The 27562-nt window shown below is 40.6% G+C and overlaps 1 protein-coding gene across 14 annotated transcripts in view; it reads right to left on the bottom strand.

Annotated features, from left to right (window-relative positions):
• The window catches only part of TLR7 (toll like receptor 7), a 140412-nt gene that overhangs the window by 99079 nt on the left and 13771 nt on the right, over nt 1–27562 (bottom strand). The window contains exon 3 of one of the 14 annotated variants that reach the window (XR_010319737.1): nt 204–26749. The exons of the other annotated variants lie outside the window; for them this stretch is intronic. The gene's annotated coding sequence lies outside the window, so the exon portion shown is untranslated. Of the gene's footprint in view, nt 1–203; nt 26750–27562 lie in introns of those variants that run through there. 14 annotated transcript variants of the gene reach the window in all.

Here is a 27562-nt window from a genome sequence, read left to right as displayed (position 1 = left end):
CAATTGACTTAGAAGTCCCCTTAAACCATGGTCCCCAAACCCCCGCCATTGCTCTGCTGACCTTTGAAGCATTCATTTTATCCCGGAAACTTCTTTGCTTTTGGTCCAGTCCAGTTGAGCTGACCTTCCATGTATTGAGTATTGTCCTTCCCTTCACCTAAAGCAGTTCTTATCAGCTAATTAATCAGTAAAAAAACCCTCTCCCACCCTCCCTCCCTCTCCTCCTCGTAACCACAAAACTATGTGTTCTTCTCAGTTTATACTATTTCTCAAGATCTTTTAATAGTGGTCTTATACAATATTTGTCCTTTTGCCTCTGACTAATTTCGCTCAGCATAATCCCTTCCAGGTTCCTCCATGTTATGAAATGTTTCAGAGATTCGTCACTGTTCTTTATCGATGCGTAGTATTCCATTGTGTGAATATACCACAATTTATTTAACCATTCATCCGTTGATGGACACCTTGGTTGCTTCCAGCTTTTTGCTATTGTAAACAGAGCTGCAATAAACATGGGTGTGCATATATCCGTTTGTGTGAAGGCTCTTATTTCTCTAGGGTATATTCCGAGGAGTGGGATTTCTGGGTTGTATGGTAGTTCTATTTCTAACTGTTTAAGATAACGCCAGATAGATTTCCAAAGTGGTTGTACCATTTTCCATTCCCACCAGCAGTGTATAAGAGTTCCAATCTCTCCGCAGCCTCTCCAACATTTATTATTTGGTGTTTTTTGGATTAATGCCAGCCTTGTTGGAGTGAGATGGAATCTCATCGTAGTTTTAATTTGCATTTCTCTAATGGCTAATGATCGAGAGCGTTTTCTCATGTATCTGTTAGCTGCCTGAATATCTTCTTTAGTGAAGTGTGTGTTCATATCCTTTGCCCACGTCTTAATTGGGTTGTTTGTCTTTTTGTGGTTGAGTTTTGACAGAATCATGTAGATTTTAGAGATCAGGCGCTGGTCGGAGATGTCATAGCTGAAAATTCTTTCCCAGTCTGTAGGTGGTCTTTTTACTCTTTTGGTGAAGTCTTTAGATGAGCATAGGTGTTTGATTTTTAGGAGCTCCCAGGTATCTGGTTTCTCTTCGTCATTTTTGGTAATGTTCTGTATTCTGTTTATGCCTTGTATTAGGGCTCCTAAGGTTGTCCCTATTTTTTCTTCCATAATCTTTATCGTTTTAGTCTTTATATTTAGGTCTTTGATCCACTTGGAGTTAGTTTTTGTGCTTGGTGTGAGGTATGGGTCCTGTTTCATTTTTTTGCAAATGGATATCCAGTTATGCCAGTACCATTTGTTAAAAAGACTATCTTTTCCCCAATTAACTGACACTGGGCCTTTGTCAAATATCAGCTGCTCATATGTGGATGGATTTATCTCTGCGTTCTCAATTCTGTTCCATTGGTCTATGTGTCTGTTGTTGTACCAGTACCAGGCTGTTTTGACTACTGTGGCTGTATAATAGGTTCTGAAATCAGGTAGAGTGAGGCCTCCCACTTTCTTCTTCTTTTTCGGTAATGCTTTGCTTATCCAAGGCTTCTTTCCCTTCCATATGAAGTTGGTGATTTGTTTCTCTATCACCTTAAAAAATGACATTGGAATTTGGATCGGAAGTGCATTGTATGTATAGATGGCTTTTGGTAGAATAGACATTTTTACTATGTTAAGTCTTCCTATCCATGAGCAAGGTATGTTTTTCCACTTAAGTATGTCCTTTTGAATTTCTTGTAGTAGAACTTTGTAGTTTTCTTCGTATAGGCCTTTTACATCCTTGGTAAGATTTATTTCTAAGTATTTTATCTTCTTGGGGGCTACTGTGAATGGTATTGATTTGGTTATTTCCTCTTCGATGTTCTTGTTGTTGATGTAGAGGAATCCAAGTGATTTTTGTATGTTTATCTTATAACCTGAGACTCTTCCAAACTCTTCTATTAGTTTCAGTAGTTTTCTGGAGGATTCCTTGGGGTTTTCTGTGTATAAGATCATGCCATCTGCAAATAGAGATAATTTTACTTCCTCTTTGCCAATCCAGATGCCCTTTATTTCTTTGTCTAGCCTAATTGCTCTGGCTAGGACTTCTAGCACAATGTTGAATAAGAGCGGTGATAAAGGGCATCCTTGTCTGGTTCCCATTCTCAAGGGAAATGCTTTCAGGCTCTGTCCATTTAGAGTGATATTGGCTGTTGGCTTTGCATAGATGCCCTTTATTATATTGAGGAATTTTCCTTCAATTGCTCTTTTGGTGAGAGTTTTTATCATAAATGGGTGTTGGACTTTGTCAAATGCCTTTTCTGCATCAATTGATAAGATCATGTGGTTTTTGTCTTTTGTTTTATTTATATGGTGGATTACATTAATGGTTTTTTTAATATTAAACCAGCCTTGCATACCTGGTATAAATCTCACTTGGTCGTGGTGAATTATTTGTTTGATATGTTGTTGAATTCTACTGGCTAGAATTTTGTTGAGGATTTTTGCATCTATGTTCATGAGGGATATAGGTCTGTAATTGTCTTTTTTTGTGATGTCTTTACCTGGTTTTGGTATCAGGGAGATGGTGGCTTCATAGAATGAGTTGGGTAGTATTCCGTCATTTTCTATGCTTTGAAATACTTTTAGTAGTAGTGGTGTTATCTCTTCTCTGAAAGTTTGGTAGAACTCTGCAGTATAGCCATCCGGGCCAGGGCTTTTTTTTGTTGGGAGTTTTTTGATTACTGTTTCAATCTCTTTTTTTGTTATGGGTCTATTTAGTTGTTCTACTTCTGATTGTGTTAGTTTAGGTAGGTAGTGTTTTTCCAGGAATTCATCCATTTCTTCTAGGTTTTCAAATTTGTTAGAGTACAATTTTTCATAATAATCCGATATGATTCTTTTAATTTCAGTTGGGTCTGTTGTGATGTGGCCCTTCTGGTTTCGTATTCGGGGTTATTTGTTTCCTTTCCTGTATTTCTTTAGTCAGTCTAGCCAATGGTTTATCAATTTTGTTAATTTTTTCAAAGAACCAACTTTTGGCTTTGTTAATTCTTTCACTTGTTTTTCTGTTCTCTAATTTAGTTCAGCTCTAATTTTTATTATTTGTTTTCTTCTGGTGCCTGATGGGTTCTTTTGTTGCTCACTTTCTATTTGTTCAAGTTGTAGGGACAGTTCTCTGATTTGGGCTCTTTCTTCTTTTTGTATGTGTGCATTTATCCATATAAATTGGCCTCTGAGCACTGCTTTTGCTGTGTCCCAGAGGTTTTGATAGGAAGTATTTTCATTCTCGTTGCATTCTATGGATTTCCTTATTCCCTCCTTAATGTCTTCTATAGCCCAGTCTTTTTTCAGGAGGTATTCTTCAGTTTCCAAGTATTTGATTTCTTTTCCCTAGTTTTTCTGTTATGGATTTCTACTTTTATTGCCTTGTGGTCTGAGAAGATGCTCTGTAATATTTCGATGTTTTGGATTCTGCAAAGGTTTGTTTTATGACCTAATATGTGATCTATTCTAGAGAATGTTCCATGTGTGCTAGAAAAAAAAGTATACTTTGCAGCAGTTGAGTGGAGAGTTCTGTATAAGTCAATGAGGTCAAGTTGGTTGATTGTTGTAATTAGGTCTTCTGTGTCTCTATTGAGCTTCTTACTGGAAGTCCTGTCCTTCTCCGAAAGTGGTGTGTTGAAGTCTCCTACTATAATTGTGGAGGTGTCTATCTCACTTTTCAGTTCTGTTAAAATTTGTTTTATGTATCTTGCAGCCCTGTCATTGGGTGCATAAATATTTAATATGGTTATGTCTTCCTGATCAATTGTCCCTTTTATCATTATGTAGTGTCCTTCTTTATCCTTTGTGGTGGATTTAAGTTTAAAGTCTATTTTGTGAGAAATTAATATTGCTTCTCCTCTTCTTTTTTGCTTATTGTTTGCTTGATATATTTTTTTCCATTCTTTGAGTTTTAGTTTGTTTGTGTCTCTAAGTCTAAGGTGTGTCTCTCGTAGGCAGCATACAGATGGATTCTGTTTCTTTATCCAGTCTGAGACTCTCTGTCTCTTTATTGGTGCATTTAGTCCATTTACATTCAGCGTAATTATAGATAAGTGTTTAGTGGTGTCATTTTGATGTCTTTTTATGTGTGTTGTTGACAATTTCATTTTTCTACTTACTTTTTTGTGCTGAGACGTTTTTCTTTGTAAATTGTGAGATTCTTATTTTCGTAGTATTTGACTTTATGTTTGTTGAGTCGTTACGTTTTTCTTGGCTTTTATTTTGAGTTATGGGGTTGTTATACCTCTTTGTGTTTACCTTAATATTTACCCCTATTTTTCGAAGTAAAAACCTAACTTGTATTGTCCTATATCGCCTTGTATCCCTCTCCATATGGCAGTTCTATGCCGCCTGTATTTAGTCCCTCTTTTTGATTATTGTGATCTTTTACATATTGACTTCAATGATTCCCTGTTTTCAGCATTTTGTTTTTAATTAATCTTAATTTGTTTTTGTGATTTCCCTATTTGAGTTGATATCAGGATGTTCTGTTCTGTGACCTTGTGTTGTGCTGGTATCTGATATTATTGGTTTTCTGACCAAACAATTTCCTTTAGTATTTCTTGTAGCTTTGGTTTGGTTTTTGCAAATTCTCTAAGCTTGTGTTTATCTGTAAATATCCTAATTTCGCCTTCATATTTCAGAGAGAGTTTTGCTGGATATATGATCCTTGGCTGGCAGTTTTTCTCCTTCAGTGCTCTGTATATGTCATCCCATTGCCTTCTTGCCTGCATGGTTTCTGCTGAGTAGTCTGAACTTATTCTTATTGATTCTCCCTTGAAGGAGACCTTTCTTTTCTCCCCGGCTGCTTTTAAAATTTTCTGTTTATCTTTGGTTTTGGCGAGTTTGATGATAATATGTCTTGGTGTTTTTCTTTTTGGATCAATCTTAACTGGGGTTCGATGAACATCTTGGATGGATATCCTTTCATCTTTCATGATGTCAGGGAAGTTTTCTGTCAGCAGATCTTCAACTATTTTCTCTGTGTTTTATGTCCTCCCTCCCTGTTCTGGAACTCCAATCACTCGCAAGTTATCCTTCTTGATAGAGTCCCACATGATTCTTAGGGTTTCTTCATTTTTTTTTAAATTCTTTTATCTGATTTTTTTTCAGCTATGTTGGTGTTAATTCCCTGGTCCTCCAGATGTCCCACTCTGCATTCTAATTGCTCGAGTCTGCTCCTCTGACGTCCTATTGTGTTGTCTAATTCTGTAATTTTATTGTTAATCTTTTGGATTTCTGCATGCTCTCTCTATGGATTCTTGCAACTCGTTAATTTTTCCACTATGTTCTTGAATAATCTTTTTGAGTTCTTCAATTGTTTTATCAGTGTGTTCCTTGGCTTTTTCTGCAGTTTGCCTTATTTCATTTCTGATGTCATCCCTGATGTCTTGAAGCATTTTGTAAATTAGTTTTTTATATTCTGTATCTGATAATTCCAGGATTGTATCTTCATTTGGGAAAGATTTTGATTCTTTTGTTTGGGGGGTTGTAGAAGCTGTCATGGTCTGCTTCTTTATGTGGTTTGATATCGACTCTGTCTCTGAGCCATGATATAGTAGTGATTTATTCTATATTTGCTCACTGAGTCTTATCTTGTTTTGTTTTCTTTCAATATATGTGGATGGGCTACTAGATTGTGCTGTCTTGTTTGTTGTAGCCCTTGACTTACTTATGACCTATTACCAGCTGGTTTGGGCTGTTGCCAGATATATATGCCTGAGTCTATTCACTCTTCTTGAGTAGAATCTGATTTTGGGTCATCAAGTGTGTGCTGCACCCTAATACCTATCCACCTCGAGAAGTAGTGGTGATAGTTGTGTGCACCAGATTCTATTAGCAGCTGGGGTTCACACTCCAGGGGAGGCAGGATGCTGACAGGCTTCCCGCAAGTGTCAGTGAGGTAGGTGTGTCTCTATTCCTATAGCACCTTGGTGGGAGGGCTCTGCAGCTGTACCTTAGGCCCCCAATGCAAGTACCTCTACTGATTGGTAGGTGTCACCCTCTTTAGACCCCTAAGGCAAGAGGCTAGGTGGTCTGGGGGAAGCTTCAGCCCTCAGTTCCCTGTTGTGGGTCAGTTAGGGCTCTGTTGAATAAGCAGAGATATCAGACCTGGGAAACTTGTTTTTCCAGTAAATCCGCTAAAAAAAAATGCAGTCAGATCCCTATCAGAACTGCCTTTGCATTATTACAGCCACCTTGTTCCCTGTAAGGATGAAAGCCCGAGATTTGGATCATATATGCTTGGCTGCAGCTGGTTCTGTGTTTTTAGTCCAATTAGGGAAGTATTTTTGGTCCCTGGGTTTTTTGTGGTTCCTTCTCTCAGGCCGGAAGAATGGGTTAGGAAAAGACCAAAAAAAAAAAAAAAGGGAAAAGCAAAGCTGCAGAGCCGAAGCCGTTCTCCCTCTGGCTCAGGAAATTCCAATGTTAATGAAGCCGCCAGGAAGGGAAGGGGAGGGTTCAGAAAAACAGGAGAGAGTACACCCTGGAATAAAGCCAAAGTTGCTTATCTTGCTTGGGATGACTATTTTATCTGAGATTCCCGAGGGGCATGTTGCCTATGTGTGCTGGCTGTGTGGAGATTGTCCCCGAGGGTCTGGCCCGTTGAAGCTGCGGTCAGATCCTCTGCTGCCAATCCAAAGCCTAGCGTCAAGGTTCCCCTGCTGGGACGCTGCACTCCCGGCTCCAAAATCAGTCGCTGCCTCCCGGGGACTTCTCGTCCCGCCAGCCGCGTCTCCGCACCGCCCGGCGGACTGGATGGGCCCCCTCCCAGGGTTAGTTCAGGGGAGTAGGGCTGCGCCCTGTGTTTGCGCCGTCACAAGATGTTGTGTTCAGCTCCCCTGGGCCCAGTCCAAACCCGGCGCCAAGGTTCCCCGGCTGGGACGCTGCACTCCCGGCTCCAAAACCAGTCACTGCCTCCCGGGACTTCTCCTCCCACCAGCCGCGTTGCCACGCCACCCGCGTGGACTGGCTGGGCCCCTTCCCGGGGTCAGTTCAGGGGGGTAGGGCTGCGCCCCGTGTTTGCCCGGTCACAAGATGTTGTAGTCAGCTCCCCTGCACCCAGTCCTAAGCCTGGTGCCAAGGTTACCTGACTGGGACACTGGCTCCAGGCTCCGAAAACAGTCGCTGCTTCCCCGTAGTTGTTCGTTCTCCATCTCTGTCACTCAGGTCAACTCTTTAAATCTGTGTTTGTTGTTCAGGGTTCATAGATTGTCATGTATGTGATCGATTCACTTGGTTTTCCAAGTCTTTGCTGCAAGAGGGATCCGAGGTAGCGTCTACCTAGTCAGCCATCTTGGCCCCGCTTTCCTTAACTGGATTTTTTTATGGTGTGAAACCAAGCCTACTTTTAACCAGTGTAGAATGTGGAACTTGAAAATAAGTTGCTGCCTGTTATGGATGGGATTGTGTATCCCAAAATGTGTTGTAAGTCCTAACCCCCAAACCTGTGTCAAGGCTCCAGGAATTGACAGGATACCAATTGAGGTGTTTCAACAGTCAGATGCAGTGCTGGAAGCACTTGCTCATCTATGCCAAGAAATTTGGAAGTCAACTACCTGGCCAACCGACTGGAAGAGATCCATATTTGTACCCATTCCAAAGAAAGGTGATCCAACAGAATATGGAAATTATCGAACAATATCATTAATATCACCAAAAAAACCAAACCCGCTGCCGTCAAGTCGATTCTGACTCATAGCGACCCTATAGGACAGAGTAGAACTTCCCCATAGAGTTTCCAAGGGGCACCTGGCGGTTTCGAACTGCCGACCTCTTGGTTAGCAGCCATAGCACTTAACCACTACACCACCAGGGTTTCCCATTAATATTACACACAAGTAAAATTTTGCTGAAAATCATTCAAAGGCAGTTATAACAGTACATCAGCAGGGAACTGCCAGAAATTCAAGCCTGATTCAGAAAAGGACATGGAAAAAGGGATATCATTCCTGATGTCAGATGGATCTTGGCTGAAAGCAGAGAATACCAGAAAGATGTTTACCTGTGTTTTATTGACTATGCAAAGGTTTTTGACTGTGTGAATCGTAAGGAACTATGGGTAACATTGTGAAGAATGGGAATTCCAGAACACTTAATTGTGCTCATGAGGAACCTGTACATAGATCAAGAGGCAGTTGTTCGGACAGAACAAGGCAATACCGTGTGGTTTAAAGTCAGGAAAGGTGTGTGTCAGGGTTGAATCCTTTCACCATACTTGTTCAATCTGTATGCTAAGCAAATAATCTGAGAAACTGGACCATATGAAGAAGAACAGGGCATCAGGATTGGAGGAAGACTCACTAACAACCTGCATTATGCAGATGACACAACTTTGCTTGCTGAAAATGAAGAGGACTTGAAGCACTTATTGATGAAGATAGAAGACATAAAGAAAAGAAAAATCCTCACAACTGGATCAATAAGCAACATCGTGATAAGCAGAGAAAAGATTGAAGTTGTTAAGGACTTCATTTTACTTGGATCTACAATCAATGCCCATGAAAGCAGCAGTCAAGAAATCAAAGGGGAGGTGGAGCCAAGATGCCAGAATAGACAGATGCTTCTTGCGAGCCCTCTTTACAACAAAGACCTGAAAAAGCAAGTGAAACGAGTGTTATTTATGATAAGCTAGGAGCCCTGAGCATCAAAGGCAAGCTTAGAAAATGAACTGAGGGGCAGGGGGAGGAAGAGACGATTCAGAAGTGGAGAGGAGTTACCGGACCTGAATCATGGGGAGCCCTCAGGCACCGTTCCCGGAGGGGCGGCTGCGGCAGACTGGTACTAGCGTTCAGCCACAATTTCCTCAGGGAGAAGGAGCCAGCCACACAGCCTACTCACACCTCTGGAACCAGAGAAGAAAGGCGCTCTCGGCAAAAGCTAAGTAATTGCATATATTTTACCGTGCACCCACCCCCACAAGCCGGCTTCAGCAGCTAAATTCTCTGGGCCTGAGATAGGCCCTGTTGAGCACCTAGAGCCATCCTCCTGGCCTTGGAAAAGGAAAAAATTTGCAATTGGGGAAAAAGATAATTTGCCGGCTCCACTAACCAGGGGAGCTCAGCACAGAAGCAGCTCCTGTCCAGGCATAAATGGTCCGTGGACTTTGAGTACCTTTCCCCTCTGCATGGACCTGTGTGGGCCTATTTCAGGAGAATAGGCCCTTGTTGGCAGACCCCAACCATTTCAGCTGTGTGGCAGAGAGGTGGGTGTTTGATGTTTGACATTGCTTTGCCTATTAAACAGGTCCTCACCTACCCATATCAGGGGTCTAAGGACTGGTAGCTCCACTCAGGTCACCCAGCCACCCGTGACAGGGGTTCAAGGGTAACTGGTACCTCCCAGTCCTTACAACCAAAAATATTTGGTGCCCATGGTCTGCCTGCAGAACCCACCCACTTGTATGCTCTAAGGATCAGGGACACGCTTTCCTCAGAGACACGTGGGGGACGATTCTCAGCCCCCATCTTGTTCAGAGTGTAACCCCCTGCTGCAACCAGATACCGGTATCTACACCAATCACCCGTGCCCCTCTAAGACTGTAGGACAGAGCCTGTACCACACACTTGATGATCAGCTACCTGGACACCTGAGCTGAATTCATACAAGAAAAGTGAATAGACTTCTAGACTGATATACCTGATAACAGCTCTAGCCATCTGGGGACAGGACATCAGAGCTCCAAAGGCAAAAATAACCTAGCTCACTCAAGCAACCCATTTAGGCATATCAAAACAAAACACAGCAAGAAGCTATGACACAGTAAGCAGACATAAAATAAACTAATGCAATAACTTATAGATGGCTCGGAGACAACAGTTAGTATGGTCACATAAAGAAACAGACCATGATCGCCTCAACAAGCTTTCAAAACAAAGAATCAAGGGATCTTCTAGATGAACGTACATTCCTGGAACTACCAGAGGCAGAATACAAAAGATTAATATGCAGAACGCTTCAAGACATCAGGAAGGAAATGAAGCAATACACAGAAAAAGCCAAGGAACACACAGATAAAGCAATTGAAGAAATTAAAAAGATTATTCAGGAACATAATGAAAAATTTAATGAGCTGGAAAAATCCGTAGACAGACAGCAATCAGAAATTCAGAAGATTAACAATAAAATTACAGACGTATACAACTCAGTAGAAAGTCAGAGGAGCAGAACTGAGCAAGGGGAAGGCAGAATTTCTGAACTTGAAGATAAATCACTTGGCACTAATATATTTGAAGAAAAATCAGATAAAATAATTTTAAAAGATGAAGAAACATTAAGAATCATGTGGGGCTCTATCAAGAGAAATAACCTACGAGTGATAGGAGTACCAGAACAGGGAAGGATAAGAGAAAATACAGAGAGAATTGTTGAAGATTTGTTGACATAAAACTTCCCTGCTATCGTGAAAGATGAGATGATATGTATCCAAGATGCTGACCAAACTCCACATAAGGTAGATGTTAAAAGAAAGTCACCAAGACATATTATAATCGAACTTGCCAAAACCAAAGATATAGAGAGAATTTTAAGAGCAGCGAGGGATAAATGAAAAGTCACCTACAAAGGAGAGCCAATAGGAATAAACTTGGACTACTTGGCAGAAACCATGCAGGCAAGAAGGCAATGGGATGACTTATTTAAAAAAATTGAAGGAAAAAAATTGCCAGCAAGAATCATATATCAGCAAACCTGTCTCTTAAATATGAAGGTGAAATTAGGACATTTCCAGATAAACAGAAGTTTAGGGAATTCATAAAAACCAAACCAAAACTACAAGAAATACTAAAGGGAGTTCTTTGGTTAGAAAATCAATAATATCAGGTATCAGCCCAAGATTAGAACACTGGGCAGAGCAATCAGAAGTCAACCCAGACAGGGAAATAAAAAAAAAAAAAAACAAAGCAAGATTGAAAAAAACACTCAAAACAGGGCAACAGCGATGTTATTATGTAAGAGAAGACAACAATAAAAAGGGACTAAGAAATGTAGTCATAGATCTTCCATATGGAGAAGAAGATAAGGCGATACAAAGAAATAAAAGTTAGGTTTAAATTTAGAAAAACAGGGGTAAATAATAAGGTAACCACAAAGGAGACAAACTATCCTACATATCAAAATAAAACACAAGAAAAAGATAGAGACTCAGCAGAAACAAAATCAACAACAACGAATATGAGGAAAGGACAATATATAAAGATAATCTACTCAGCACATAAAATTAAGTGAGAAAAAGAAACTGTCAACAACACACGAAAAAAGACATCAAAATGATAGCACAAAATTCATACCTATCCATAATTACCCTGAATGTAAATGGACTAAATGCACCAATACAGAGACACAGAGTGGCAGAATGGGTTAAAAAACAAGATCCATCTATACGCTGCCTACAAGAGACACACCTTAGACTTACAGACACAAACAAACTAAAACTCAAAGGAAGGAAAAAATATATCAAGCAAACAGCAATCAAAAAAGAGCAGGACTGGCAATATTAATTTCTGACAAAATAGAACTTTAAAGTTAAATCCATTATAAAGGATAAGGAAGGACACTATATAATGATTAAAGGGACAATATACCAGGAAGATATAACCATATTAAATATTTATGCACCCAATGACAGGGCTGCAAGATACATAAAACAAACTCTATCAGCATTGAAAAGTGAGATAGTGGGGGACTTCAACACACCACTTTCAGAGGACAGGACATCCAGAAAGAAGCTCAATAAAGACACGGAAGATCTAAATGCCACAATCAACCAACTTGACCTCGTAGACATATACAGAACACTCCACCCAACAGCAACCAGGTAGACTTCCTTTTCTAGTGCACATGGAACATTCTCTAAAATAGACCACATATTAGGTCATAAAGCAAGCCTTAGCAGAATCCAAAACACTGAAATATTACAAAGCATCTTCTCTGACCATAAGGCCATAAAAGTGGAAATCAATAACAGGAAAAGCAGGGAAAAGAAATCAAACACTTGAAAACTGAACAATACCCTGCTCAAAAAAGACTGGATTATAGAAGACATTAAGGATGGAATAAAGCAATTCAGAGAATCCAATGAGAATGAAAACACTTCCTGTCAGAACCTTTGGGACACAGCGAAAGCAGTGCTCAGAGGTCAATTTATGTCAATAAATGCACACATCCAAAAAGAAGAAAGGGCCAAAATCAAAGAATTATCCATACAACTTGAGCAAATAGAAAAAAAGCAACAAAAGAAGCCCTCAGGCACCAGAAGAAAACAAATAATAAAAATTAGAGCAGAACTAAATGAAATAGAAAACAGAAAAACAATTGACAGAATTAACAAGACCAAAAGCTGGTTCTTTGAAAAAATCAACAAAATTGATAAACCACTGGCCAAACTGACAAAAGAAAAACAGGAGAGGCAGCAAATAACCCAAATAAGAAATGAGATGGGTGATATTACAACAGACCCAACTGAAATTCAAAGAATTGTATCAAATTACTATGAAAAATTGTACTCTGACAAATTTGAAAACCTAGAAGAAATGGATGAATTCCTAGAAACACACTGCCTACCTAAACTAACACAAACAGAGGTAGAACAACTAAATAGACCCATAACAAAAGAAGAGATTGATAAGGTAATCAAAAAACTCCCCCCCCCAAAAAAAAAGCCCTGGCCCTGACGGCTTCACTGGACAGCTTCACTGCAGAGTTCTACCAAACTTTCAGAGAAGAGTTAACACCACTACTACTAAAGGTATTTCAGAGCATAGAAAAGGATGGAATACTCCCAAGTTCATTTTATGAAGCCACCATATCCCTCATACCAAAACCAGATAAAGACAACACTAAGAAAGAAAATAACAGATCAATATCCCTCATGAACTTAGATGCAAAAATCCTCAGCAAAACTCTGGCCAATAGAATTCAACAACATATCAAAAAAATAATTCACCATGACCAAGTGGGATTCATACCAGGTATGCAGGGATGGTTCAACGTTAGAAAAACAATTAATGCAATCCATCATAGAAATAAAACAAAAGACAAGAATCACATGATTTTATCAATTGATGCAGAAAAGGCATTTGACAAAGTTCAACAGTCATCCATGATAAAAACTCTCAGCAAAATAGGAATAGAAGGAAAATTCCTCAACATAATTAAGGGCATTTATACAAAGCCAACAGCCAACAGCATCCTAAATGGAGAGAGCCTGAAAGCATTCCCCTTGAGATCAGGAACCAGACAAAGACGCCCTTTATCACTGTTCTTATTCAACATTGTGCTGGAGGTCCTAGCCAGAGCAATTAGGCTAGATAAAGAAATAAAGGGCATCCAGATGGGCAAGGAAGAAGTAAAAGTATCTCTATTTGCAGATGACATGATCTTATACACAGAAAACCCTAAAGAAAACTACTGAAACTAATAGAAGAGTTCAGCAGAGGATCGGGATAGAAGATAAACATACAAAAATCAGTTGGATTCCTCTACACTAACAAAAAGAACATTGAAGAGGAAATCACCAAATCAATACCATTTACAGTAGCTCCCAAGAAGATAAAATACTTAGGAATAAATCCTACCAGAGATGTAAAAGACTTATACAAAGAAAACTACAAAACACTTCTGCAAGAAACCAAAAGAGACCTACCTAAGTGGAAAAACATACCTTGCTCATGGATAGGAAGACTTAACGTTATAAAAATATCTATTCTACTAAAAGCAATCTACACATTTAATGCAATTCCAATCAAAATCCCAAGGGCATTCTTTAATGAGATGGAGAAACGAATCACCAACTTCATATGGAAGGGAAAGAGGCCCCGGATAAATAAGGCATTACTGAAAAAGAAGAGCAAAGTGGGAGGCCTTACTCTACCTGATTTTAGAACCTATTATACCGCCACAGTAGTCAAAACAGCCTGCTACCGGTACGACAACAGATACATAGTCCAATGGAACAGAATTGAGAATCCAGACATAAATCCATCCACATATGAGCAGCTGATATTTGACAAAGGCCCCAAAACAATTAAATGGAGAAAAGACAGTCTTTGTAACATGGTGCTGGCATAACTGGATATCCATCTGCAAAAAAAAAATGAAATAAGACCCACACCTCAGTCCATATGCAAAAACGAGCTCAAAATGGATCAGACCTAAATATAAAATCTAAAACGATAAAAATCATGGAAGAAAAAATAGGGACAACACTAGGAGCCCTAATACATGGCATGAAAAGTATACAAAACATTACTAAAAATGCAGAAGAAAAACTAGATAACTGGGAGCTCCTAAAAATCAAACACCTATGCTCATCCAAAGACTTCACCAAAAGAGTAAAAAGATTACCTACAGACTGGGAAAAAGTTTTTAGCTATGACATTTCCGATCAGTGCCTGATCTCTAAAATCTACATGATACTGCAAAAACTCAACTGTAAAAAGACAAATAACCCATTTAAAAAACGAGCAAAAGAAATGAACAGACACTTCACTAAAGAAGACATTCAGGTAGCTAACAGATACATGAGGAAATGCTCACGATCATTACCCATTAGAGAAATGCAGATCAAAACTACAATGAGATTCCATCTCACTCCAACAAGGCTGGCATTAATCCAAAAAACAGAAGGTAATAAATGTTGGAGAGGTTGTGGAGAGATTGGAATTTAAAAAGGTACAACCACTTTGGAAATCGATTTGGCGCTTCCTTAAAAAGCTAGAAATAGAATTACCGTGCGATCCAGCAATCCCACTCCTTGGAATATATCCTAGAGAGGTAAGAGCCTTTACACAAACAGATATATGCACACCTATGTTCATTGCAGCACTGTTTACCATAGCAAAAAATGGAAGCAACCAAGGTGCCCATCGATGGATGAATGGGTAAATAAATTATGGTATATTCACAGGATGGAATACTATGCATCGATAAAGAACAGTGATGAATCTGTGAAACATTTCATAACATGGAGGAATCTGAAAGGTATTTAAAAAACGAGTGAAATCAGCCAGTTGCAAAAGGACAAATATTGTATAAGACCACTATTATAAGAACTCGAGAAATAGTTTAAACAGAGAAGAAAATATTCTTTGATGGTTATGAGAGGGGGGAGGGAGAGTGGGTGAGAGAGGAGTATTCACTGATTAGATAGTAGATAAGAACTACTTTAGGTGACAGGAAAGACAACACACAGCACAGGAGAGGTCAGCACAACTGGACTAAACCAAAAGCAAAGAAGTTTCTTGAATAAAATAAACTGAATTCTTCGAAGGCCAGTGTAGCAGAGGCGGGGGTTTGAGGACCATGGTTTCAGGGGACATCTAGTCAATTGGTATAATAAAATCTATTAAGAAAACATTTTTGCATCCCACTTTGGAGAGTGGCGTCTGGGGTCTTAAAAACGCCAGCCAGCGGCCATCTAAGATGCATCGATTGGTCTCAACCCACCTGGATCAAGGAAGAATGAAGAACACCAAGGACACAAGGTAATTACAAGCCTAAGAGACAGAAAGGGCCACGTAAACCAGAGACTACATTAGCCTGAGACCAGAAGAACTAGATGGTGCTCGGCTACAACCAATGACTGCCCTGACAGGGAACACAACAGAGAACCCCTGAGGGAGCAGGAGAGCAGTGGGATGCAGACCCCAAATTCTCATAAAAAGGCCAGACTTAATGGTCTGACTGAGAATAGAAGGACCCTGGTGGTCATGGCCCCCAGACCTTCTGTTGGCCCAGGACAGAAACCATTCCCAAAGCCAACTCTTCAGACATGGATTGGACTGGACAATGGGTTGGAGAGGGATGCTGGTGAGGAGTGAGCTTCTTGGATCAGGTGGACACTTGAGACTATGTTGGCATCTCCTGCCTGGAGGGGAGATGAGAGGGTGGAGGGGGTTAGAAGCTGGTGAAATGGACATGAAAAGAGAGAGTGGAGGGAGGGAGCAGGCTGTCTCATTAGGGGGAGAGGAATTGGGAGTATGTAGCAAGGTGTATATAAGTTTTTGTGTGAGAGACTGACTTGATTTGTAAACTTTCACTTAAAGCACAATAAAAAAAAAAGAAATCAAAGGTTATATTGTATTAGGCAAATCTGCTGCAAAAGATCTCTTTAAAGTGTTAAAAAGCAAAGATGTCACTTTAAGGACTAAGGTGGGCCTGACCCAAGCATGGTGTTTTCAATCACTTCATATGCATGTGAAAGCTGGAAATGAATAAGGAAGACCAAGGAAGAATTGATGTCTTTGAATTATGGTGCTGGTGAAGAGTATTGAATATACCGTGAACTGCCAAAAGAACGGACAAATCTGTCTTGGAAGAAGTACAACCAGAATGCTCCTTAGAAGGGAGGGTGGCTAGACTTTGTCTCATGTACTTTGGACATGTTTTCAGGAGGGATCAGTCCCTAGAGAAGGGCATCATGCTTGGTAAAGCAGAGGGTCAGTGAAAAAGACAGATTGACACAGTGGCTGCAACAATGGGCTCAAGCATAGCAACAATTGTGAACATGGCACAGGACCTGGCAGTGTTTCATTCTGTTGTACATAGGGTCGCTATGGGTTGGAATTGACTGGACAGCACCAAACAGCAACAAACATACCTGTGGTTATAATCCCTTTTGGGAATGAGTTGTCTTTGTTATGTTAATGAGACAGTGTTAGTGTATAGTGCGTCTTAAGTCAATCTCTTTTGAGATATAAAATGATTAAACAAGCAAGTGAGCAAGCAGAGGTGGGGGATGATAGATGCCATGCCACATGAAGATCACCGAGGAGCCAAAGGAATAGAAGTTGAAGAGGCAAGGACTTTCCCCTAGAACCAACAGAGAAAAAAAAACCTTCCCCTAGAGCTGGCACCTTGATTTTAGACTTCTAGCTTCCTAAACAGTGAGAAAATAAATTTCTGATTCTTAAAGCCACCCACTTGCAGTATTTCTGTTAAAGCAGCACTAGATAACTAAGGCACTGCCCGTGAGAGAACCTAAAGTATGTAACATTGATGTACTTAGGCTGTGGGCAACAAAGACTCAAATATTGGAGGCTGGAAAGCTGGTTACCCGTGTTATACCATTGCAAGACAGTTGATAAAATTATCACCTGTGCTACTTTGGAGGCCAGAATATGTGGCAAATGTGACTTTACTCTTAGGGGGACATGGTTGGCAGTATCCATAATGATGATGTATGTTTGCGCCTTCTTACTGTTTTCAACAAAGGCTTATAAAAGAAATGAACTAGAGCTGAAATGAGCCAGTCTGTAAACAGGGATGGAAGGAAATACAGCTTTGCTAAGAGATTTTCCCTGTCTGCTGCCCTGAACCCTGTTAATTAAGAGTTCCTTAATTTGGGGCCTCGCCGGGTTGAAAAGGCCAACCGCTTTACTCTAGTCGAAAGCAGATGTAATGGGTAGAGGCAAAGTAGCAGCCTAAAGTGGAAATAAGAGTGTGCCCACATGCATTTTTCAAGCACTTTCCATTAGGCATTTTCTAGCAGACAATGAAAGCCAGTCTGGGGCAACAATCTGATTAAGAGTGTGGCCTTCCGTTTGACTCAGACAGCCTCTGGGTTGTTGTACTAAATTGAGAGAGAGCAACATTGACAGAACTCTTTAGACTTAAAGTTATCAAGAGCTGCTCCGTCTAATACGATTGCCACTAGTCACATGTGGCTAGTTAAATTAAAATGAATTATAAGTCCATGAAATAAAAAATTGACTTTTTCAGTCATACCAGCCGCATTTTAAGTGCACAAATGCCACGAGTCTAGTGTTTACTGCATTTAACAGTGCAGACACAGAACATTTGCGTCATCCCAGAAAGTTCTATTAGCCAGTGTTCGTCTAGACCAGGCGTCGGCAAGCTTTTCTCTAAAGGACCCGATAGTAAATATTTTAGGCAAATTCGAGGATATTATGTAGGTACTTGTATAACCATTGTAGAGCCCTGGTGGTGCAGTGGTTAAGCATTCAGCTGCTAACCAAAAGGTTGGCAGTTCAAATCTACCCGCTGCACCTTGGAAACTCTATGGAGCAGTTCTCCTCTGTCCTATAGGGTCGCTATGAGTCGGAATTGACTGGACGGCGATGGGTTTGGGCTTGGTATATAACCATTTGTTACATAAATGAGCCAAAGATGGCCTCTGTGTATTGCCCACAAGTTGTTTACTTCTTCGTAACAAGCTGAAGCCCGTTAGCCTCCCCACCCAAAAAAAAAAAAAATCAGCGCCAAACTCATCTGTACACTTTAAATTGTTCTAAAAATAGCTCCAGTAAGCAGATTTTTAGCCACTTAGAGCTTGTCTGCTTTACAAACCCCTCAAAACTGTGCCCAACATCTGGTAGCCCTAGATAAGATAAATCGCTGTAGCTATAAGGACCTCCAGCTTTGCTGGTCCTCCAGAGCTCTCTGACCCAGAGACTCCCCACCTTGCTCACTTTCCTCTGGCAGACTTTCTGTTGCGGGAGACCACCGCCTGCATGCCACTGTCTGTCCGTTGGCCCCAGTAAATAGCTTGTTGAGCAATGCTGCTACCTCATGGTCATATCTTTTTCTTTGATCAGCCCCGATTTAAAATGTAGCTAGTTAAAAATTTAAAAATCATTCTTAGTTCACAGGCCTTACAAAAAGAGGTAGTGGGAGAGTTTTAGCCCACAGGCGGTAGTTTGCCAACTCCTGGTCTAAAAACAGAAGACTGTGTTATACTTCTGCATGAAATTAACTCTAAACACACTCCAAGACTACTAAGCATTAGGAGTTGTATTACCTGCAAAACCTGTAAGTCCGTTCATATGTCACTATTTTCAATCAATCATACCTATTAAATTATTTAATCTGTATCTCAATTCTTCCACAATCAACGCCCATGGAAGCAGCAGTCAATAAGTCAAATGACACATTACTTTGGGCAAATCTGCTCCAAAAGACTTCTTTAAAGTGTTAAAAAGCAAAAATATTACTTTGAGGATTAAGGTGCGCCTGACCCAAGCCACAGTATTTTCAATCGCCTCATATGCAGGAGAAAGCTGGAAAATGAATAAGGAAGACTGAAGAAGAATTGATACATTTGAATTATGTTGTTGTTAAAGAATATTGAATATAACGTGGACTGCCAGAAGAAGAAACAAATCTGTCTTAGAAGTACAGCCAGAATGCTCCTTAGAAGTTAAGATGGCAAGATTTCATCTCACGTACTTTGGACATATTATCAGGAAGGACCAGCCCCTGGAGACAGACATCATGCCTGGCAAAGTAGAGGATCAGCGAAAAAGAGGAAGACCCTCAATGAGATGGATTGACACAGTGGCTGCAACAATGGGCTCAAGAACAGCAACAATTGTGAGGATGGTGCAGGACTGGGCAGTGGCTTGTTCTGTTGTACATGGTGTCGCAATGAGTCGAAACTGATTCATCGGCACCTAACAACAACATCTCAATTCTAAGAAAAAGTTCCATTTATAATGAAGAAAGTGAAGTGCAGAAGTTAAATAACTTGTCCACCCACCTATCAGCAGCTGATATTTGACAAAGGCCCAAAGTTCATTAAATGGGGGGAAGACAGCCTCTTTAACAAATGATGCTGGCATAACTGGATATCCAGCTGCAAAAAAACAAAAATAAAACCCATACCTCACACCATGTACAAAAACTAACTCAAAATGGATCAAAGACCTAAATATAAAATCTAAAACAATAAAGATCATGGAAGAAAAAATAGGGACAATGCTAGGAGCCCTAATACATGGCATAAACAGAGTACAAACCATAACTAACAATGTACAAACACCAGAAGAGAAACTAGATAACTGGGAGCTCCTAAAAATCACCCACTTATGTTCATCAAAAGACTTCACCGAAAGAGTAAAAAGACAACCTACAGACTGGGAAAAAAGATTTTGGCTATGACATATCCAATAAGGATCTAATCTCTAAAATCTACAAGATACTACAATACCTCAACAACAAAAAAGACAACTAACTCAATTTAAAAAATGGGCAAATGAGTGTGCTTCTTAGCTCAAGTGAACACACAAGACTATGTGGGCAGCTCCTGCCTGGAGGTGAGATGAGAAGGCAGAGGGGGACAGGAGCTGGTTGAATGGACACGGGAAATACAGGGTGGAGAAAAGGAGTGTGCTGTCACATTGTAGGGAGAGCAGCTAGGGTCACATAACAATGTGTATGTTTTTGTATGAGAAACTGACTTGAATTGTAAACTTTCACTTAAAGCACAATAAAAAAAAAGAAAAAAATGGGCAAAGGATATGAACAGATACTTCACCAAAGAAGACAGTTAGGCGGCTTACAGATACATGAGGAAATGCTCATGATCGTTAGCCATTACAGAAATGCAAATCAAAACTACAATGAGATACCATCTCACCTCAACAAGGTTGGCACTAATCCCCAAAACACAAAATAATAAATGTTGGGGAGGTTGTGGAGAGACTGAATACTTACGCACTGTTGGTGGGAATGTAAAATGGTACAACCACTTTGGAAATCGATTTGGCACTTTTTTTAAAAAGCTAAATATAGAAGTTCCATACGATCCAGCAATCCCACTCCTTGGAATATATCCTAGAGAAATAAGGGGCCTCACACGAATCGATTTATGCACACCCATTTTCATGGCAGTGCTGTTCACAATAGCAAAAAGATGGAAATAACCTAGGTGTCCATCAACAGACGAATAGATAAACAAATTATGGTACATACACACAATGGAATACTATGCAATGATAAAGAACAATGACGAATCCACGAAACATCTCACAACATGGATGAACCTGGAGGGCATTATGCTGAGTGAAATTAGTTGCAAAAGGACAAATATTGTATGAGACCACTATTATAAAAATTCAAGAAAAGGTTTAAACACAGAAGAAAACATTCTTTGATGGTTACAAGTGTGGAGAGGGAGGGAGAGGTGAATTCACTAACTAGATAGTTGGCAAGAATCATCTTAGGTGGAGGGAAGGGCAACACACAGTACAGAAGTCAGCACAACTGGACTAAAGCAAAAGCTAAGAAGTTTCCTGAACACAACCAAACACTTTGAAGGACAGAGTAGCTGGGGCCGGGTTCTGGGGACCATGGTTTCGGGGGACATCTAGGTCAATTGGCATAACGAAATTTATTAAGAAAATGTTCTGCGTCCCACTTTGGTGAGTCTCGTCTAGGGTCTTAAAAGCTTGCGAGCGACCATCTAAATGCATCAATTGGTCCCAACCCACTTGGAGTAAAGGAGGATGAAGAACACCAAAGACACAAGGAAAATATTAGGCCAAGAGACAAACCCGTACCTGTTGCCGTTGAGTTGATTCCGGCTCATAGAGACCCTACAGGACAGAGCAGAACTGCCGCATAGAGTTTCCAAGGAGAGGCTGGTGGATTTGAACTGCTGACCTTTTGGTTAGCAGCTGTAGCACTTAACCACTACGCCACCAGGGTTTCCCAAGAGACAAAAGGGGCACATAACCCAGAGACTCCATCAGCCTGAGACCAGAAGAACTAGATGGTACCTGGCTACCACCAATGACTGCCCTGACAGGAAACACAGCAGAGAGTCCCTGACGGAGCAGGAAAAAAGTGTGGAGCAGAACTCACATTCACATAAAAAGACCAGACTTAATGGTCTGAGACCAGAGGAACCCCTGGAACTATTGCCCCCAGATGCTCCGTTAGTCCAGAACTGAAACCATCCCTGAACCCAACTCTTCAGACAAAGATTAGACTGAACTACAAAACATAAAATAATACTTGTGAAGAGTGCGGTTCTTAGTTCAAGCAGATACACAAGACCAAATGGGTGGCTCCTGTCCAGAGGCAGGATAAGAAGTCTGGAAGGGACAAGAGCTGGTGGGATGGATACGGGAAACCCGGGGTGGAAAGGGGGAATGTGCTGTCACATTATAGGGATTGCAACTAGTGTCATATAACAATATGTGTACAAATTTTTGTATGAGAAATTAACTTGAGCTGTAAACTTTCAGCTAGAACACAATAAAATAAATAACTTGTCCAAGGCAAGAGCCAGCATTGGGACCCAGGCAAGTGGGATAGAGCTGGCATTCACAGCCACTCTGCTATACTGTCTCTCAGCAAGTCTTGGTGTCGACTCACCCATCTTTTCCTCTAGCTGGTAAACACTTTCAGAACCTTCTTTGTCTTTACATGTACCCTATCATTATGGTGCCTGCCACATAGGGAGCGCAAGAGAAATGTTTGCTGAATAAATCAAGGCTTTGGCCTTTCTTAAAATCCCCTGGAAGACACACATTAAACTATCACAATTAGTAGAGTTTTCCCAAAGATCGGGTTTTGGCAACGGAATGAGGAGAGACCTGGAGGGCTTAGGGCGCCTAAAGGAAGGATCGAAGGTGGGAAAGTGCCACAGATGAAAAGGAGATGGTGGCAGAGGAAAGAGGAGGGATAGAGCTGCTTTGTTGTTGTTGTTGTTAGGTGTTGTAGAGTTGGTTCTGACTCATAGCCACCCTATGTACAACAGAATGAAACACTGCCAATCCTGCGTCATCCTCACAATCTTTGTTATGCTTGAGCCCATTGTTGCAGCCACTGTGTGTCAGTCCATCTCACTGAGGGTCTTCCTCTACTCTACCAAGCATGATGTCCTTCTCCAGGGAGAGCTGTCTAGGGACTCGTATATAATCCCTTTCCTCAGAAGCTCTGTCTCCTTGAACCTGAAATCCCAGTGACAGCACAGAGTTCATTTGCCTTTCCTGGGAAGAGTCTCAGCCAGGATGGGGCGATCCCTGTGCTATGCTCAGTAGCTGAGTCGAAACCGCACTGGCCTTTGTAATGCCGTGTACCAAAGAGCCCTGAGGCAGGCAGCTCTTGGCTCTGCAAACCTGCTGCCCTGGTATCGGAGATACCAGCAAGTTCGCATTCTAGAATCCATGCTAAAAGGAAGATAACTGCAATGAGAAAGTTTGGCTCTGATTCTCAAGCAGGTGAGGTGGAAAAAAAGAAAAAATGTGACTCGATGAACAAGACTTCCTAAATTTGTTGCTTAAAGAGAAACAGTGCCTTGGAAGCTCCCAAAGTTAAAAGATATTATTGAGAAGGTTTTTTCTTTCTTTTTTTAATGTGAAATATTCCTTTATTCCAAGGGAAATTTCCTTAATTGTGGAAATTTCTACTTCCAAACCTTTGGGATCTACCTTAGCTTCAATTATCATTATTTTAAAACTTAAGAGGTCCTCATGGAGCCAGGTCTAGTTGTTCATTCGATACAAATAACCCACGTTATTTTGGTTTTTTGTTTGTTTGGGCACCCCGCTTAACCATTTCAATTTTAACTTGTGGCGATCCCATGTGTTGCAGAGTAGAGTTGTACTCCATAGGGTTTTCAATGGCTGATTTTTCTTCCAAGAAGGCTCTGGGTGAACTGGGGCCTCCAACCTTTTGGTCCGTAGTGTGGTAACTGTTTACACCACCCAGGAACTCCATTGTTTCGCAAAGATTTCCAAAAGACACGCATCTTTCAGTCATTTGACTTGTAGAATAGCATAGCACAGGCCCGCCTTTGGTAATGAATGACAGCCAGTTACACACGCAAATACTCTGGGTGAATTTCAATGCTCAATTAGGGAGCTAATTACGGTAAAAATGGGAACGGTTGCTCATGTATGCACAGGTGTTTCTATTTTCACGGCAAATCACCCCTTTTTTTTTTAAAACGGAAAATGTAGCCTTTACATTGAAGAGTCATCAGACAATCATTTGTGGTTTTGTTTCTTTATAACAGCCGTCTTTTATTACCTGCTTATAAATGCCAGGTGCTAATTTTTTAATGTAGTCACAGTGTTTATATCCCATCACCAAACACTCTCAATGAACTTGAAAGGTCATGTAAGTATTCCCATTTACTGGGGAGGGAGCAGAGCTCAGAGAGGCAATTTCAAAGATTCAAACCCAATTTCAACCCATCATATTCAAATCGCCTCATATAGTTACAGTAAACGCACTTGGTGTAACATGTGTCTGCCATCTTGGTTAGGGAGCCCTAGTGACACAGTAGTTAAGCGCTTGGCTGCTAACCAGAAGGTCAGTGGTTCAAATCCACTAGCCACTCCAAGGCAGAAAGATTATAGCCTTGGAAATCCTATGGGGCAGTTTTACTCTGTCTTATAGGTCTCTATGAATTGGAATTGGCTTGACAGCAACGGGTTTGGGTTTTTGCATCTTGGTTAGTTTCCTTTTCAGTTAAATGATTCTTGACATTCTAATTTCTCTATGTTGTGCTTCTTACATTTTTGTGGGGGCGGGTTGTTTGTTTTCATAAGAAAAATTTCCAAGAATTAAAAAAAGGTATATTTATGTTTAAAACGGGACCAGTTAGAATGAAAAAAGAGAGAATGAGACTTTTTGGATGATATATTTCTTATGAATTGCATTTAATGTTCAGCAATGATAAAAACAAAACAAACAAACAAAAAAACAGTTGCCATCGAGTCGACTCTGTCTCATGGCAACTCTATGTGTGTCAGGGTACAACTGTGCTCCACAGGATTTTTAATGGCTGATTTTTTGGAAGTAGATTGCCAGGCCTTTCTTCTGAGGTGCCTGTGGGCGGACTTGAACCTCCAGCCTTTCAGGTAGCAACCAAGCACATTAACCATTTGTACCACCCAGGGACTCCCCAGCAATCATACATGAAGATATTTTATGAATTTATAAATTGAAAGGCATACTAAGGTTTCCTTTCATAATACTTACATACTTATGTATTCTCTCAACAAACACCATTGGGAATGTAGCCTGTGCAAGGCATTGTGCTAGACAAGGTAGGGGAATGATGATAAGTCAAACACCATTCCTGCTTCTGCATTGTCCAGAGCCTGTATAGCTCCTGAGCACAAAACTCTCTGCTGTCAGGAAAATCCAGGGCAGAAAAATAAGAGGTGGCGGGACAGGGCAAAAGTCAGGCCTGAAGGTACTGATGCCTGCCTGCCCTTCAAACCTAAGCTTTAATAAAAAACTCTCCAAAGTCAAAACGTATTGGTGGGGATTGAATTCTGTCCCTCAAAAAAATGTTGAAATTCTAATTTCTGTGCCTGTGAATGTGACCTTGTTTGGGGAAAGGGGGTCTTCCTTTTAAGATGCTATCAGTTAAGTCATATTGGAGTAGGCTGGGTCCTAGTCCTAATCCCTTTTGAGTGGAAACAGAGTCACACACAGGAGAAGGCACCATGTGAAGATACATCTGCAAGCAAAGGAATGCCAAATATTGCCAGCAGCCACCAGAATCAGGAAAGAGACATGAACAGTTTCTCTCTCAGTGCCCCAGAAGGAATCGACATGGACGAGACCATCATTTGTCCTTCTAACCTCTAGAACTGTGAGAAAATACATTCCTGTTCTTTAAAGCCACCCGCCTTATGGTATTTTGTTATAGCAGCCCTAGAAGGCTAAGACACGTATGTATCTACTTGGGTGAATTATTTTTATGGCAGAACTCAAGCCCATATTCAGAACTGATTTTTCATGATTTTAGATCCATATTAGAGTCCCACCAGAGATATGATAGAGATATGTAGAGATATGATTGTTGTTGTCGTTAGGTACCATTGAGGTGATTCCGACTCATAGCAACCCTGTGTACAACAGAAAGAAACACAGCTGGGTCCTGCACCATCCTCACAATTGCTGCTCTGCTTGAGCTCATTGTTGCAGCCACTGTGTCAATCCACCTCGTTGAGGGTCTTCCTCTTTTTTGCTGACCCTCTACTTTACTAAGCATGATGTCCTTCTCCAGGGACTGATCCCTCCTGATAACATGTCTAAAGTATGTGAGAGTAATCTCAACATCCTTGCTTCTAAGGAGCATTCTGGTTGTACTTCTTCCAAGACAGATTTGTTCGTTCTTCTGGCAGTACATGGTATATTCAATATTCTTAGCCAACGCCACAATTCAGAGGCATCAACTCTTCTTTGATCTTCCTTATTCATCGTTCAGCTTCCACATGCATGTGAGGCAATCAAAAACACCATGGCTTGGGTCAGGCCCACCTTAGCCTTCAACGTGACATCTTTGTTTTTTAACACTTTAAAGAGGTCTTTTGCAGCAGATTTGCTCAATGCAATGCCTCTTTTGATTTCTTGATTGCTGCTTCCATAGGTGTTGACTGTGGATCCATAAAATGAAACCCTTGACAACCTCAACCTTTTCTCCGTTTATCATGATGCTGCTTATTGGTCCAGAGATATAATTACTCATAGGAAAAAACATTTACCAAGATGTGTCTAACTTTAGCTTTGCAGGTGGTGTTTTTATCTTCAAAATTTTGCAAGCTTGCAAGATTTATCAATGTAATCTGAGGAGTTAGAAGGACACTTATGCAAGTAGGAACTGTTAGACAAATAGCAAAACTGAAGAAATGCGGTTAAGTGGTTTGGGTCTTGCAAGAATTTAGAGGAAGGCCAAGATTAGCCTGACTTCTCATGTTCATTTATTATGGAAGTTAGTCTCTTAGGAACTTAAAGTCAGATCAGGATCCATCAGCCACTCTGTCTGATGAGGGTTATCGACTGGATTCTTCTAAACCTTGATTTTCTTGTCTACAAAATGTGGGGCTTGAGCTTGCTGATCTCAATGGCCCTTTTCTATTGTGGTTATTCTATGATTCTAAAGATTGGCCCAGAGCCTCCTGAAACTTCATTGTCTGGATCAGCAGTGGGTCTTGGTAGTCCCTGCGAACTGCTGCTCAACAATCTAGTAGGCTGAGACAAATAGTAAATAATAAACACAAAAATATCTAAGAGTAATAAGAAATTATATCAGATGTTAGGTGATAACTGTTATGAAAAAGAAAACATGGGAATTGGGAGTGGGGTTGTGACTACAAATAGTCGAACCACCACGAAACTTTCAAGGATTCCACAGAGGGAAAAACATACACACATACACACAAACAAAAACAAAAAAACTAGCTCATCTTTTATTATAGTAAATACTCTATATCTAAAGATAATTTTTTTTTTTAGTTTTATTCAGCTCTCTGAAATAGTAGGACTGGTAACAAATGGGAAACTACCAAGAGTGGAATACCATGTGCAGTGGGTTGAATTGTGTCCCCTCAAAAGATATGTTGAAGTCCTTACCCCTGATATCTGTGAATGTGACCTTGTTTGGAAATAATAAAGTCTTTGTTAAGATGAGATCATTCTGGATTAGGGTGGGCCCTAAATCCAATGACTGGTATCTTTATAAGAGAAAAGAACAGGAGACTTGGTGACCCAGAGACACAGAGACACACACATCAAGTAAAGACGGAGGTAGAAACTGAAGTGATGTAGCTACAAGCCTAGTGTTATGGATTGAATCATGTCCCCCCAAAATGTGTACCAACTTGGCTAGGCTATGATTCCCAGTATTGTGTGAGTGTCTACCATTTTGTGGTCTGATGTGGTTATTCTTTGTGTAAACCTCTATGATGTTAATGAGGCAGGATTAGAGGCAGTTATGTTAATGAGGCAGGACTCCATTTACAGGATTAGGTTGTATCTTGAGTCAATCTCTTTTGAGATATAAAA

The sequence above is a fragment of the Loxodonta africana genome, chromosome X, assembly GCF_030014295.1.
Source record: "Loxodonta africana isolate mLoxAfr1 chromosome X, mLoxAfr1.hap2, whole genome shotgun sequence".
Taxonomy (NCBI): domain Eukaryota; kingdom Metazoa; phylum Chordata; class Mammalia; order Proboscidea; family Elephantidae; genus Loxodonta; species Loxodonta africana.
Note: the sequence above shows the minus strand (reverse complement) of the source record. Positions and strands in the feature narration are given on the sequence as shown.